The sequence below is a fragment of the Hyperolius riggenbachi genome, chromosome 3, assembly GCF_040937935.1.
Source record: "Hyperolius riggenbachi isolate aHypRig1 chromosome 3, aHypRig1.pri, whole genome shotgun sequence".
NCBI lineage: Eukaryota > Metazoa > Chordata > Amphibia > Anura > Hyperoliidae > Hyperolius > Hyperolius riggenbachi.
Window position 1 is genome coordinate 402706364 of NC_090648.1, and position 16574 is coordinate 402722937.

Below are 16574 nucleotides of genomic sequence, written 5' to 3' on the forward strand. Positions count from 1 at the left end.
GCAGCTGCACAGTCCACCTCTGAGGGGGAGGAGGAGGAGGACTTGGTGGAGGTCCCTGACCTTGCTGCTGATGAGGGGGATCAGCACAGTGCAGCTGAGTTGGTGCGGGGGTGGAGAGAGGATGAGGCTGACGAGGCAGAGGAGGAGGATGAGGACAGCAGCACTGCCGTCGATGTGCCAGCAGACGTGGCCCGCCTCTTCCCAATGGCAGCGCACATGCTGACGTGCCTGCGCAGAGACCCCAGGGTGATCCAGATGAAGCAGAGGGAGGACATCTGGATCAGCATGATGTTGGACCCACGCCTCAAGGGGAAGTTGAGCCAGTTCCTGCCGCCTGCAGGAGGAGACCCAGCGCAACAAATAAGGAGCTTGCAGCAGGCCCTTGTTGAGCGCTTGGAGGAAGCCTTCCCCCAGCCTTCCACCCCCACTGTCCAGCAGCCAGCACAGAGGCAGCAGCAGGTGCCTGCATCCAGCAGCAAGCGCCCCACAGACCTGCTGTCTCTCAGCCACGAGCTCTACAGGACTGTAGAGGCTCCGGCAGCAGTGACTAGAGAGGAGGTGCATGCAGCAGCATCCTCCACCGGTCACAGCCAGCGCCTGACCCGCATGGTGGCTGACTACATGGGGTCCTACAGCGGGCTTGACAGCGATGCCCCTGTTGATCCCATGGAGTATTGGGTCAAGCGCCTGGAGATCTGGAGCGAGCTGGCGCAGTACGCCCTGGAAGTGCTGTCCTGCCCCCCTTCCAGCGTGCTGTCCGAGCGCTGCTTCAGTGCAGCTGGTGGTGTGGTCACCGAGAAACGCTCACGTCTGTCTCACAAGTCTGTGGACAGACTGACGTTTCTCAAGATGAACCAGGCGTGGGTGGAAGGCGAGTTCCTGGCCCCTGTTGTCGGCGAGAGGGGGACATGAACTGGCTAAGAACCATCGTTAATGTGCCTTACCACCCTTTACCACCTCCTGGCTCCTGCTCACTAAGCCAGCCTGGTTCACTTTGACTATTACGTCGCCTGCAGCCACACATTTTACACCTACAGTGGGCTGCTGTGTACTGCCCTTCTGCTGTCTGTCTGTGTTTCCCACTGCCAGGGTACACAGATTTACCTTCTGCTGCCACTCTGCCACCAGCTATTACGTCAAACAATAGCTATATATCTGTGTAATTTGTTTTACAAACAAAACCAAAAAACCATAAAAAAAAAAAAAAAGGTTTAATTTTTCTGAGGTGCCCGGGTTGAAAACTGTGTTGTCCCAGTTGTGTATTGGACACGATGTGGGCTGCACGACCGCTGTCTGGGACCTCCTGTTGTGTTCATTTACGGCCTGGTATCACCGCTAGGTACCAGGGCTATTATGTCACGCTGCCTGCCTGCTGCCACACTCACACTACTCCTCCATTCCTCCTGCTGATGCTGCTGTCTGTCTGTGTTTCCCAACGCCAGGGTACACAGATTTACCTTCTGCTGCCACTCTGCCACCAGCTATTACGTCAAAAAATAGCTATATCTGTGTAATTGGTTGTAAAACCAAAACTACAAAACCATAAAAAAAAAAAAGGTTTGATTTTTCTGAGGTGCCCGGGTTGAAAACTGTGTTGTCCCAGTTGTGTATTGGACACAATGTGGGCTACACGACCGCTGTCTGGGACCTCCTGCCTGCTGTGCTTATTTACAGCCCTGGTATCACCGCTAGGTACCAGGGCTATTATGTCACGCTGCCTGCCTGCTGCCACACTCACACTACTCCTCCATTCCTCCTGCTGATGCTGCTGTCTGTCTGTGTTTCCCAACGCCAGGGTACACAGATTTACCTTCTTCTGCCACTCTGCCACCAGCTATTACGTCAAACAATAGCTGCTCACATTACTCCTCCATTCCTCCTGCTGCTGCTGCTGCTGTCTGTCTGTCTGTGTTTCCCAACGCCAGGGTACACAGATTTACCTTCTGCTGCCACTCTGCCACCAGCTATTACGTCAAAAAATAGCTATATCTGTCTGTGTAATTTGTTGTAAAAACAAAACTACAAAACCATAAAAAAAAAAAAAAGGTTTAATTTTTCTGAGGTGCCCGGGTTGAAAACTGTGTTGTCCCAGTTGTGTATTGGACACGATGTGGGCTGCACGACCGCTGTCTGGGACCTCCTGTTGTGTTCATTTACGGCCTGGTATCACCGCTAGGTACCAGGGCTATTATGTCACGCTGCCTGCCTGCTGCCACACTCACACTACTCCTCCATTCCTCCTGCTGATGCTGCTGTCTGTCTGTGTTTCCCAACGCCAGGGTACACAGATTTACCTTCTGCTGCCACTCTGCCACCAGCTATTACGTCAAAAAATAGCTATATCTGTGTAATTGGTTGTAAAACCAAAACTACAAAACCATAAAAAAAAAAAAAGGTTTGATTTTTCTGAGGTGCCCGGGTTGAAAACTGTGTTGTCCCAGTTGTGTATTGGACACAATGTGGGCTACACGACCGCTGTCTGGGACCTCCTGCCTGCTGTGTTTATTTACAGCCCTGGTATCACCGCTAGGTACCAGGGCTATTATGTCACGCTGCCTGCCTGCTGCCACACTCACACTACTCCTCCATTCCTCCTGCTGATGCTGCTGTCTGTCTGTGTTTCCCAACGCCAGGGTACACAGATTTACCTTCTTCTGCCACTCTGCCACCAGCTATTACGTCAAACAATAGCTGCTCACATTACTCCTCCATTCCTCCTGCTGCTGCTGCTGCTGCTGTCTGTCTGTCTGTGTTTCCCAACGCCAGGGTACACAGATTTACCTTCTGCTGCCACTCTGCCACCAGCTATTACGTCAAAAAATAGCTATATCTGTCTGTGTAATTTGTTGTAAAAACAAAACTACAAAACCATAAAAAAAAAAAAGGTTTAATTTTTCTGAGGTGCCCGGGTTGAAAACTGTGTTGTCCCAGTTGTGTATTGGACACAATGTGGGCTGCACGACCGCTGTCTGGGACCTCCTGCCTGCTGTGTTTATTTACAGCCCTGGTATCACCGCTAGGTACCAGGGCTATTATGTCACGCTGCCTGCCTGCTGCCACACTCACACTACTCCTCCATTCCTCCTGCTGATGCTGCTGTCTGTCTGTGTTTCCCAACGCCAGGGTACACAGATTTACCTTCTGCTGCCACTCTGCCACCAGCTATTACGTCAAACAATAGCTGCTCACATTACTCCTCCATTCCTCCTGCTGCTGCTGCTGCTGTCTGTCTGTCTGTGTTTCCCAACGCCAGGGTACACAGATTTACCTTCTGCTGCCACTCTGCCACCAGCTATTACGTCAAAAAATAGCTATATCTGTCTGTGTAATTTGTTGTAAAAACAAAACTACAAAACCATAAAAAAAAAAAAAAAGGTTTAATTTTTCTGAGGTGCCCGGGTTGAAAACTGTGTTGTCCCAGTTGTGTATTGGACACAATGTGGGCTGCACGACCGCTGTCTGGGACCTCCTGCCTGCTGTGTTTATTTACAGCCCTGGTATCACCGCTAGGTACCAGGGCTATTATGTCACGCTGCCTGCCTCATTGACTGCCTGCTGCCACACACTCATCCTCCTCCTCCTGCTGCTGAATTTACCTCCTGCTGTCTGTGTGTTTCCACTGCCAGGGAGCACATACAATGGCGCTTCCAACATGCGTGCGCCACCAGCTATTTGTTACGTTCAAAAATAGCTGCATTTCTTTAAAAAAAAATATTTGAAAAGAGAAATAAGTGAAGAAGAAGACGATATAGAAGAAGATGAAGAAGATGAAGAAGAAGAAGATGAAGAAGAAGAAGAAGAAGAAGAAGAAGAAGAAGAAGAAGAAGAAGAAGAAGAAGAAGAAGAAGAAGAAGAAGAAGAAGAAGATGAAGAAGAAGAAGAAGAAGGAGAAGAAGATGAAGATGAAGAAGATGAAGAAGAAGAAGATGAAGAAGATGAAGAAGATGAAGATGAAGAAGATGAAGAAGAAGAAGATGAAGAAGAAGAAGATGAAGAAGAAGAAGAAGATGAAGATGATGAAGAAGAAGAAGATGAAGAAGAAGATGAAGATGATGAAGAAGATGAAGAAGATGAAGAAGATGAAGATGAAGAAGATGAAGAAGATGAAGAAGAAGAAGATGATGAAGAAGAAGAAGAAGATGAAGAAGAAGATGAAGAAGATGAAGAAGAAGAAGAAGAAGATGAAGAAGATGAAGATGAAGAAGATGAAGAAGAAGAAGATGAAGATGATGAAGAAGAAGAAGATGAAGAAGAAGATGGAGATGATGAAGAAGAAGAAGATGAAGAAGATGAAGAAGATGAAGATGAAGAAGATGAAGAAGATGAAGAAGAAGAAGATGATGATGAAGAAGAAGAAGATGAAGAAGAAGATGAAGAAGATGAAGAAGATGAAGAAGAAGAAGAAGATGAAGAAGATGAAGAAGAAGAAGAAGAAGATGAAGAAGATGAAGATGAAGAAGATGAAGAAGATGAAGAAGAAGAAGATGAAGATGATGAAGAAGAAGAAGAAGATGAAGAAGAAGATGGAGATGATGAAGAAGAAGAAGATGAAGAAGATGAAGAAGATGAAGATGAAGAAGATGAAGAAGATGAAGAAGAAGAAGATGATGAAGAAGAAGAAGAAGATGAAGAAGAAGATGAAGAAGATGAAGAAGATGAAGAAGAAGAAGAAGATGAAGAAGATGAAGATGAAGAAGATGAAGAAGAAGAAGAAGAAGAAGATGAAGAAGATGAAGAAGAAGATGAAGAAGATGAAGAAGAAGATGAAGAAGAAGATGAAGAAAAAGAAGATGAAGAAGAAGAAGATGATGATGAAGAAGATGAAGAAGAAGAAGAAGAAGAAGACAATATAAAAGAAGAAGAAGATATAGAAGAAGAAGATATAGAAGAAGAAGATATAGAAGAAGAAGAAGAAGAAGAAGATATAGAAGATAAAGAAGAAGAAGAAGAAGAAGTATATACAGTACTGAACAAATTTCTGGACACAACTTCTCTTTTCAACTTTTTTTTTTTAAAGGAACATCCCCACATAATCACTTGCTGTTGTTACTTGGAAAAAAAGAGGTTTCTTGCATCATTCACCCTCAAAACAAGTGTTGGAAGCTATTTAAGGCCATTTCGAATAGTCAGCTCGAATAATGAGCTCGAATACCGACTCGAATAGTGAGCTCGAATTCCGAGGTCGAATCGAATAGTAAAAATTATTCGACTCGAATATTCGACTGATCTCGAATAATTTACTATTCGAATTCGACCTAACTTGAATTTTGAAAAGGGGTATTTGAGCACCACTACCGCAAACAGCTGTTTGTGTAGTGACGGCCGTGCTGGACTGGTGCGCACCATGGCGAGAGTGCAGGTTTTGGTGGCTTTACAGCCCATATGGTCGCCTGGCTGATGTAGCTGAATGACAGAACAGTGACTGTCCAGCTGATCAAATTTGGTCTGACCACAATGAAGCAACGACCTTATTATCTTTTGTGTGCCCCCCGAGACACTCATCTAGGCGCCGGTCATTGCTTCATTGTGATACGCAAGCCCCTTCACCACGGCAAGGTAATGATCACGAAGGGGAATGGGCGCATGTACATGCCTTTTCTTTTGTTGTTGCAGCTGCCCGCAGTGCAGCCAGAAAAATTAGGCAGTCATGTACACGCACCAGAAAAATTATTACAGCGGCCGCTGCTAGCAGCGGCCTAAAAAATTCAGCAATCCGCCTGGAGTCCCGGACCCTGTTGGTGGTGGCGGAGAAGGTAGTCAAGCGGCCTGTAGGCAGACATGCTGTGTGGAGGGACTGGGAGCGACTTATACAATATACAATACAATAACATTTCTATAGCGCTTTTCTCCCATAGGACTCAAAGCGCTTAGGCTCTCTCAGATTCAGTAATTAGTAGGATGAAGTATTCACACAACAAAAGTTATATTTCTGCAAATGCCAGACTGAACAGGTGGGTTTTCAGTCTGGATTTAAACACGTCCAGGGATGGGGCTGTCCTGATCTGTTGAGGTAAGGAGTTCCAAAACGTAGGGGCAGCATGACAGAAGGCTCTGGGACCAAAAGTTTCCAAGTGGACTCTGGGTATGACTAGATTATTAGAACCTGTTGATCTGAGAATGCGGGGATTGCTACGCAGCTGCAACATATCTTTCATGTATCCAGGGCCTAGATTATTCAGGGATTTAAATGTCAGTAGGCCGATCTTGAATAGGACCCTCCATTCTATAGGTAGCCAGTGAAGGGAGTGCAGGACTGGCGTTATGTGGCAGTGACAGGGTTGGTTGGTTAGCAGTCTGGCAGCAGTATTCTGTATCAGCTGTAGTCGGTACAAGACCTTTTTTGGAAGGCCAGTGTAGATAGCATTGCAGTAGTCCAGTCGGGACTTAGTCTTCTTGGGGCAGGCCAGGCAGCCAGTCACACGGCGTGCAGGCAGAGATGCTGTGTGTGCGGGGACTTACTTAGTCTTGGGGCGGGCAGCAGCCCTCCGGGATCCATGCCTCATTCATTTTGATAAAGGTGAGGTACTTAACACTTTTGTGACTTAGGCGACTTCTCTTCTCAGTGACAATGCCTCCAGCTGCGCTGAAGGTCCTTTCTGACAGGACGCTTGCGGTAGGGCAGGAGAGAAGTTGGATGGCAAATTGGGACAGCTCTGGCCACAGGTCAAGCCTGCGCACCCAGTAGTTCAAGGGTTCCTCATCGCTGTTCACAGCAGTGTCTACAGCCACACTTAAGCGAGGCGAGGCATTGGACTAAAGAACGTCCGCATGTCCGACATCACCATGAGATCGCTGGAGCGTCCTGTCTTTGACTGCGTGGACACGGGAGGAGGATTAGTGGCAGTGGTACCTTGCTGGCGTTGTGCTGTCACATCACCCTTAAAGGCATTGTAAAGCATAGTTGACAGCTGGTTCTGCATGTGCTGCATCCTTTCCACCTTCCGGTGAGTTGGTAACAGGTCCGCCACTTTGTGCCTGTACCGAGGGTCTAGTAGTGTGGCCACCCAGTACAGCTCATTCCCCTTGAGGTTTTTTATACGGGGGTCCCTCAACAGGCAGGACAGCATAAAAGACGACATCTGCACAAAGTCGGATCCAGTACCCTCCATCTCCTCTTGCTCTTCCTCAGTGACGTCACGTAAGTCAACCTCCTCCCCCCAGCCGCGAACAATACCACGGGAAGGTTGAGCAGCACAAGCCCCCTGCGACGCCTGCTGCGGGTGTTCGCCTGCCGCCGTCCCCTCCTCCTCCTCCTCCCCCAAAGAAACACCTTGCTCATCATCCTCTGAGTCTGACTCGTCTTCTGCACACGACTTCTCTTCTTCCTCCTCCTCCCCCCTCTGTGCTGCCGCAGGTGGTGAGGAAACAGCTGGGTCTGATGAAAATTGGTCCCATGCCTGTTCCTGCCGTAACGGTTCCTGGACACGCTCATTCACAGCTTCATCCGCCACTCTACGCACAGCACGCTCCAAGAAGTAAGCGTAGGGAATTAAGTCGCTGATGGTGCCCTCACTGCGGCTCACCAGGTTGGTCACCTCCTCAAACGGCCGCATGAGCCTGCATGCATTTTCCATCAGTGTCCAGTTGTCGGGCCAGAACATCCCCATCTTCCCAGACTGTTTCATTCTACTGTAGTTGTAGAGGTAGTGGGTGACGGCTTTCTTCTGTTCTAGCAGGCGGGAGAACATGAGCAGGGTCGAATTCCAGCGAGTCGGGCTATCGCAAATGAGGCGTCTCACCGGCATGTTGTTTTTCCGCTGAATTTCCGCAAAGCGTGCCATGGCTGTGTAAGACCGCCTCAAATGCCCACAGACCTTCCTGGCCTGCTTCAGGACATCCGCTAAGCCAGGGTACTTTGCCACAAATCTTTGAACAACTAGATTCATGACATGTGCCATGCAGGGTATGTGTGTCAGCTTCCCCATATGCAAAGCGGCAAGCAGATTGCTGCCGTTGTCGCACACCACGTTGCCTATCTCCAGGTGGTGCGGGGTCAGCCACTCATCCACCTGTTTCTTAAGAGCAGCCAGGAGAGCTGCTCCAGTGTGACTCTCCGCTTTGAGACAAGACATGTCTAAGATGGCGTGACACCGTCGTACCTGGCATGCAGCATAGGCCCTGCGGAGCTGGGGCTGTGTAGCTGGAGAGGAGAACTGCCACTCAGCCAAGGAGGAGGAGGACAGCGAAGAGCATGTAGCAGGAGGAGAGGAGGTGGCAGGAGGCCTGCCTGCAAGCCATGGAGGTGTCACAATTTGGTCCGCTGCGCCCTGCTTGCCATCGTTCACCACCAGGTTGACCCAATGGGCTGTGTACGTAATGTAGCGGCCCTGCCCGTGCTTGGCAGACCAGGCATCTGTGGTCAGGTGTACCCTTGACCCAACGCTCTTCGCAAGAGATGACACCACTTGCCTCTCAACTTCACGGTGCAGTTGGGGTATGGCCTTTCTCGAAAAATAAGTGCGGCCTGGCATCTTCCACTGCGGTGTTCCGATGACCACAAATTTACGGAAGGCCTCAGAGTCCACCAGCCGGTATGGTAACAGCTGGCGAGCTAACAGTTCCGCCACGCCAGCTGTCAGACGCCGGGCAAGGGGGTGACTGGCCGAAATTGGCTTCTTCCGCTCAAACATTTCCTTCACGGACACCTGACTGCTGCTGTGGGCAGAGGAGCAGGAACCGCTCAAGGGCAGAGGCGGAGTGGAGGAGGATGCCTGTGAAGGTGGAAGGGAGAAAGCGGCAGAAGCAGATGATGCACCTGAAGGAGGAAGAGGAGAAGGAGGGTGACTTTTCTTTTGTGTGCTGCTGCTGCTTTTGCTCAGGTGGCCATCCCATTGCTGTTTGTGCCTTTTCTCCAGGTGCCTTCGTAAGGCACTTGTCCCTACGTGAGTGTTGGCCTTTCCACGGCTCAATTTTTGTTGGCAGAGCGAACAGATGGCTTTGGTCCGATCTGAGGCACACACATTAAAAAATTTCCACACCGCTGAGCCACCCTGGGATGTGGGCACTATGGGGACCTCAGCAGCTGATGCTGAAGGGCAAGTTGGCTGGCTGTACATAGGTGGCGATACATGGTGCCGGACACTGCCACCAGCTGTTTCTGACGAAGAGCTGCCCCAGCTTCTTTCAGCAACTTCTCTCCTCCTACTACTCTCTGACTCCGCCTCTGAACTGTCCCCCTCTTCATCTCCTCTATTGGGAACATACAGAGGATCATCATCGTAATCATCCTGCCCAGCTTCGCTTGCCTCAGAAAAATCCAAACATGCACCATCAGTAGGTCCTTCATCCTCCTTACACGTTACATCCATAGTGTTGCCGCATAACTCAGACATATGAGCTGGTGAAAATTCATCTGGCTGTAACAACAATGGCTGTGCATCAGTGATTTCAACACTAAATAATGGTGCACAAGCCAGCCTGGGGCCCCAGGAACTCTCACTGCCCGGGGCCCCAGAACCAGCATGCAACACCATATGTGAGCGCAGCCAGGCCCTGGATCTGCCACACCCAGGAGCTTGTCCCCAACTGCTCTGAAACTTACCAAACACACAGGAGAAACTCACTTCCCAAACAGTTCTCTGCTGCTTATATAGAGCCTGCAGGCTGCTTGTAAGCCAATCAAGAAGTGCACATACACATGACACCTAGTCTGCAGTGATTGATTCAAACAGAAGCTGAGCTACTCAGCTAGTCATAGGAGAGGGTTTCAGTTGCATATAGACAATGGCTATATGGCCAGCAGGGGGCACCAGCGTGCAGGATATACCCTCTCATCTGCCCCCCTCCTAACTAAACTGCATGGGAATCTACATTAAAATTTAAAAACAATAATGGTGCACAAGCCAGCCTGGGGCCCCAGGAACTCTCACTGCCCGGGGCCCCAGAACCAGCATGCAACACCATATGTGAGCGCAGCCAGGCCCTGGATCTGCCACACCCAGGAGCTTGTCCCCAACTGCTCTGAAACTTACCAAACACACAGGAGAAACTCACTTCCCAAACAGTTCTCTGCTGCTTATATAGAGCCTGCAGGCTGCTTGTAAGCCAATCAAGAAGTGCACATACACATGACACCTAGTCTGCAGTGATTGATTCAAACAGAAGCTGAGCTACTCAGCTAGTCATAGGAGAGGGTTTCAGTTGCATATAGACAATGGCTATATGGCCAGCAGGGGGCACCAGCGTGCAGGATATACCCTCTCATCTGCCCCCCTCCTAACTAAACTGCATGGGAATCTACATTAAAATTTAAAAACAATAATGGTGCACAAGCCAGCCTGGGGCCCCAGGAACTCTCACTGCCCGGGGCCCCAGAACCAGCATGCAACACCATATGTGAGCGCAGCCAGGCCCTGGATCTGCCACACCCAGGAGCTTGTCCCCAACTGCTCTGAAACTTACCAAACACACAAGCTCCTGGGTGTGGCAGATCCAGGGCCTGGCTGCGCTCACATATGGTGTTGCATGCTGGTTCTGGGGCCCCGGGCAGTGAGAGTTCCTGGGGCCCCAGGCTGGCTTGTGCACCATTATTGTTTTTAAATTTTAATGTAGATTCCCATGCAGTTTAGTTAGGAGGGGGGCAGATGAGAGGGTATATCCTGCACGCTGGTGCCCCCTGCTGGCCATATAGCCATTGTCTATATGCAACTGAAACCCTCTCCTATGACTAGCTGAGTAGCTCAGCTTCTGTTTGAATCAATCACTGCAGACTAGGTGTCATGTGTATGTGCACTTCTTGATTGGCTTACAAGCAGCCTGCAGGCTCTATATAAGCAGCAGAGAACTGTTTGGGAAGTGAGTTTCTCCTGTGTGTTTGGTAAGTTTCAGAGCAGTTGGGGACAAGCTCCTGGGTGTGGCAGATCCAGGGCCTGGCTGCGCTCACATATGGTGTTGCATGCTGGTTCTGGGGCCCCGGGCAGTGAGAGTTCCTGGGGCCCCAGGCTGGCTTGTGCACCATTATTGTTTTTAAATTTTAATGTAGATTCCCATGCAGTTTAGTTAGGAGGGGGGCAGATGAGAGGGTATATCCTGCACGCTGGTGCCCCCTGCTGGCCATATAGCCATTGTCTATATGCAACTGAAACCCTCTCCTATGACTAGCTGAGTAGCTCAGCTTCTGTTTGAATCAATCACTGCAGACTAGGTGTCATGTGTATGTGCACTTCTTGATTGGCTTACAAGCAGCCTGCAGGCTCTATATAAGCAGCAGAGAACTGTTTGGGAAGTGAGTTTCTCCTGTGTGTTTGGTAAGTTTCAGAGCAGTTGGGGACAAGCTCCTGGGTGTGGCAGATCCAGGGCCTGGCTGCGCTCACATATGGTGTTGCATGCTGGTTCTGGGGCCCCGGGCAGTGAGAGTTCCTGGGGCCCCAGGCTGGCTTGTGCACCATTATTGTTTTTAAATTTTAATGTAGATTCCCATGCAGTTTAGTTAGGAGGGGGGCAGATGAGAGGGTATATCCTGCACGCTGGTGCCCCCTGCTGGCCATATAGCCATTGTCTATATGCAACTGAAACCCTCTCCTATGACTAGCTGAGTAGCTCAGCTTCTGTTTGAATCAATCACTGCAGACTAGGTGTCATGTGTATGTGCACTTCTTGATTGGCTTACAAGCAGCCTGCAGGCTCTATATAAGCAGCAGAGAACTGTTTGGGAAGTGAGTTTCTCCTGTGTGTTTGGTAAGTTTCAGAGCAGTTGGGGACAAGCTCCTGGGTGTGGCAGATCCAGGGCCTGGCTGCGCTCACATATGGTGTTGCATGCTGGTTCTGGGGCCCCGGGCAGTGAGAGTTCCTGGGGCCCCAGGCTGGCTTGTGCACCATTATTGTTTTTAAATTTTAATGTAGATTCCCATGCAGTTTAGTTAGGAGGGGGGCAGATGAGAGGGTATATCCTGCACGCTGGTGCCCCCTGCTGGCCATATAGCCATTGTCTATATGCAACTGAAACCCTCTCCTATGACTAGCTGAGTAGCTCAGCTTCTGTTTGAATCAATCACTGCAGACTAGGTGTCATGTGTATGTGCACTTCTTGATTGGCTTACAAGCAGCCTGCAGGCTCTATATAAGCAGCAGAGAACTGTTTGGGAAGTGAGTTTCTCCTGTGTGTTTGGTAAGTTTCAGAGCAGTTGGGGACAAGCTCCTGGGTGTGGCAGATCCAGGGCCTGGCTGCGCTCACATATGGTGTTGCATGCTGGTTCTGGGGCCCCGGGCAGTGAGAGTTCCTGGGGCCCCAGGCTGGCTTGTGCACCATTATTGTTTTTAAATTTTAATGTAGATTCCCATGCAGTTTAGTTAGGAGGGGGGCAGATGAGAGGGTATATCCTGCACGCTGGTGCCCCCTGCTGGCCATATAGCCATTGTCTATATGCAACTGAAACCCTCTCCTATGACTAGCTGAGTAGCTCAGCTTCTGTTTGAATCAATCACTGCAGACTAGGTGTCATGTGTATGTGCACTTCTTGATTGGCTTACAAGCAGCCTGCAGGCTCTATATAAGCAGCAGAGAACTGTTTGGGAAGTGAGTTTCTCCTGTGTGTTTGGTAAGTTTCAGAGCAGTTGGGGACAAGCTCCTGGGTGTGGCAGATCCAGGGCCTGGCTGCGCTCACATATGGTGTTGCATGCTGGTTCTGGGGCCCCGGGCAGTGAGAGTTCCTGGGGCCCCAGGCTGGCTTGTGCACCATTATTGTTTTTAAATTTTAATGTAGATTCCCATGCAGTTTAGTTAGGAGGGGGGCAGATGAGAGGGTATATCCTGCACGCTGGTGCCCCCTGCTGGCCATATAGCCATTGTCTATATGCAACTGAAACCCTCTCCTATGACTAGCTGAGTAGCTCAGCTTCTGTTTGAATCAATCACTGCAGACTAGGTGTCATGTGTATGTGCACTTCTTGATTGGCTTACAAGCAGCCTGCAGGCTCTATATAAGCAGCAGAGAACTGTTTGGGAAGTGAGTTTCTCCTGTGTGTTTGGTAAGTTTCAGAGCAGTTGGGGACAAGCTCCTGGGTGTGGCAGATCCAGGGCCTGGCTGCGCTCACATATGGTGTTGCATGCTGGTTCTGGGGCCCCGGGCAGTGAGAGTTCCTGGGGCCCCAGGCTGGCTTGTGCACCATTATTGTTTTTAACTTTTAATGTAGATTCCCATGCAGTTTAGTTAGGAGGGGGGCAGATGAGAGGGTATATCCTGCACGCTGGTGCCCCCTGCTGGCCATATAGCCATTGTCTATATGCAACTGAAACCCTCTCCTATGACTAGCTGAGTAGCTCAGCTTCTGTTTGAATCAATCACTGCAGACTAGGTGTCATGTGTATGTGCACTTCTTGATTGGCTTACAAGCAGCCTGCAGGCTCTATATAAGCAGCAGAGAACTGTTTGGGAAGTGAGTTTCTCCTGTGTGTTTGGTAAGTTTCAGAGCAGTTGGGGACAAGCTCCTGGGTGTGGCAGATCCAGGGCCTGGCTGCGCTCACATATGGTGTTGCATGCTGGTTCTGGGGCCCCGGGCAGTGAGAGTTCCTGGGGCCCCAGGCTGGCTTGTGCACCATTATTGTTTTTAAATTTTAATGTAGATTCCCATGCAGTTTAGTTAGGAGGGGGGCAGATGAGAGGGTATATCCTGCACGCTGGTGCCCCCTGCTGGCCATATAGCCATTGTCTATATGCAACTGAAACCCTCTCCTATGACTAGCTGAGTAGCTCAGCTTCTGTTTGAATCAATCACTGCAGACTAGGTGTCATGTGTATGTGCACTTCTTGATTGGCTTACAAGCTGCCTGCAGGCTCTATATAAGCAGCAGAGAACTGTTTGGGAAGTGAGTTTCTCCTGTGTGTTTGGTAAGTTTCAGAGCAGTTGGGGACAAGCTCCTGGGTGTGGCAGATCCAGGGCCTGGCTGCGCTCACATATGGTGTTGCATGCTGGTTCTGGGGCCCCGGGCAGTGAGAGTTCCTGGGGCCCCAGGCTGGCTTGTGCACCATTATTGTTTTTAAATTTTAATGTAGATTCCCATGCAGTTTAGTTAGGAGGGGGGCAGATGAGAGGGTATATCCTGCACGCTGGTGCCCCCTGCTGGCCATATAGCCATTGTCTATATGCAACTGAAACCCTCTCCTATGACTAGCTGAGTAGCTCAGCTTCTGTTTGAATCAATCACTGCAGACTAGGTGTCATGTGTATGTGCACTTCTTGATTGGCTTACAAGCAGCCTGCAGGCTCTATATAAGCAGCAGAGAACTGTTTGGGAAGTGAGTTTCTCCTGTGTGTTTGGTAAGTTTCAGAGCAGTTGGGGACAAGCTCCTGGGTGTGGCAGATCCAGGGCCTGGCTGCGCTCACATATGGTGTTGCATGCTGGTTCTGGGGCCCCGGGCAGTGAGAATTCCTGGGGCCCCAGGCTGGCTTGTGCACCATTATTGTTTTTAAATTTTAATGTAGATTCCCATGCAGTTTAGTTAGGAGGGGGGCAGATGAGAGGGTATATCCTGCACGCTGGTGCCCCCTGCTGGCCATATAGCCATTGTCTATATGCAACTGAAACCCTCTCCTATGACTAGCTGAGTAGCTCAGCTTCTGTTTGAATCAATCACTGCAGACTAGGTGTCATGTGTATGTGCACTTCTTGATTGGCTTACAAGCAGCCTGCAGGCTCTATATAAGCAGCAGAGAACTGTTTGGGAAGTGAGTTTCTCCTGTGTGTTTGGTAAGTTTCAACACTAAATAATTCTTGCGAAGTGTCAAATGCAGCGGAAGTGGTGCTAGTAGTAGCGCTGGTGGCTGAGCAAGATGAGGTGTTCTGTGTCGCTAAATACTCAACCACGTCCTGACAATCTTGGGAGGTGATGGGACGTGCCTTCTTCCGAGCACTGTACTGTGGGCCAGGTCCACACGAAATTACATTTACACGACCTCGCGCAGACCTGCCGGGTGGCCTTCCTCTGGCTCTGGCACTACCTCTTCCTCTACCTGTTTTGTCCATATCGGGTATGCACGGAGTGGTATATCACACTGCGTGCACTCATGTAGGTAGGTGGGTTCACTTAACTGCACAGGTATGCGCACTGATGCGGTGAGTTCACTGAACAGAACAGGTATACAGTGGCGGGTTCACAGAACAGGTATGCAGTGGCAGGTTCACTGAACAGTACAGGTATACAGTGGCGGGGTCACTGAACACAACAGGTATGCAGTGGCGGGTTCACTAAATAGGTATACAGTGGCGGGTCCACTGAACAGAACAGGTATGCAGTGGCGGGTTCACTGAACACAACAGGTATGCAGTGGCGGGTTCACTGAACAGGTATGCAGTGGTGGGTTCACAGAACAGGTATGCAGTGGTGGGTTCACAGAACAGGTATGCAGTGGTGGGTTCACAGAACAGGTATGCAGTGGTGGGTTCACAGCACAGGTATGCAGTGGCAGGTTCACTGAACAGGTATGCAGTGATGGGTTCACAGCACAGGTATGCAGTGGCAGGTTCACTGAACAGGTATGCAGTGATGGGTTCACAGCACAGGTATGCAGTGGTGGGTTCACAGAACAGGTATGCAGTGGTGGGTTCACAGCACAGGTATGCAGTGGCGGGTTCACTGAACAGTACAGGTATACAGTGGCAGGTTCACTGAACACAACAGGTATGCAGTGGCGGGTTCACTGAACACAATAGGTATGCAGTGGCGGGTTCACTAAACAGGTATACAGTGGCGGGTCCACTGAACAGAACAGGTATGCAGTGGCGGGTTCACTGAACACAACAGGTATGCAGTGGTGGGTTCACTGAACAGGTATGCAGTGGTGGGTTCACAGAACAGGTATGCAGTGGTGGGTTCACAGAACAGGTATGCAGTGGTGGGTTCACAGCACAGGTATGCAGTGGTGGGTTCACAGAACAGGTATGCAGTGGTGGGTTCACAGCACAGGTATGCAGTGGCAGGTTCACTGAACAGGTATGCAGTGATGGGTTCACAGAACAGGTATGCAGTGGTGGGTTCACAGAACAGGTATGCAGTGATGGGTGCACAGCACAGGTATGCAGTGGTGGGTTCACAGCACAGGTATGCAGTGGCAGGTTCACTGAACAGGTATGCAGTGATGGGTTCACAGAACAGGTATGCAGTGGTGGGTTCACAGAACAGGTATGCAGTGATGGGTTCACAGCACAGGTATGCAGTGGCAGGTTCACTGAACAGGTATGCAGTGATGGGTTCACAGCACAGGTATGCAGTGGTGGGTTCACAGAACAGGTATGCAGTGGTGGGTTCACAGCACAGGTATGCAGTGGCGGGTTCACTGAACAGGTATGCAGTGATGGGTTCACAGAACAGGTATGCAGTGGTGGGTTCACTGAACAGGTATGCAGTGGTGGGTTCACAGCACAGGTATGCAGTGGTGGGTTCACAGAACAGGTATGCAGTGGTGGGTTCACAGCACAGGTATGCAGTGGCAGGTTCACTGAACAGGTATGCAGTGATGGGTTCACAGAACAGGTATGCAGTGGTGGGTTCACAGTACAGGTATGCAGTGGTGGGTTCACAGAACAGGTATGCAGTGGTGGGTTCACTGAACAGGTATGCAGTGGTGGGTTCACAGCA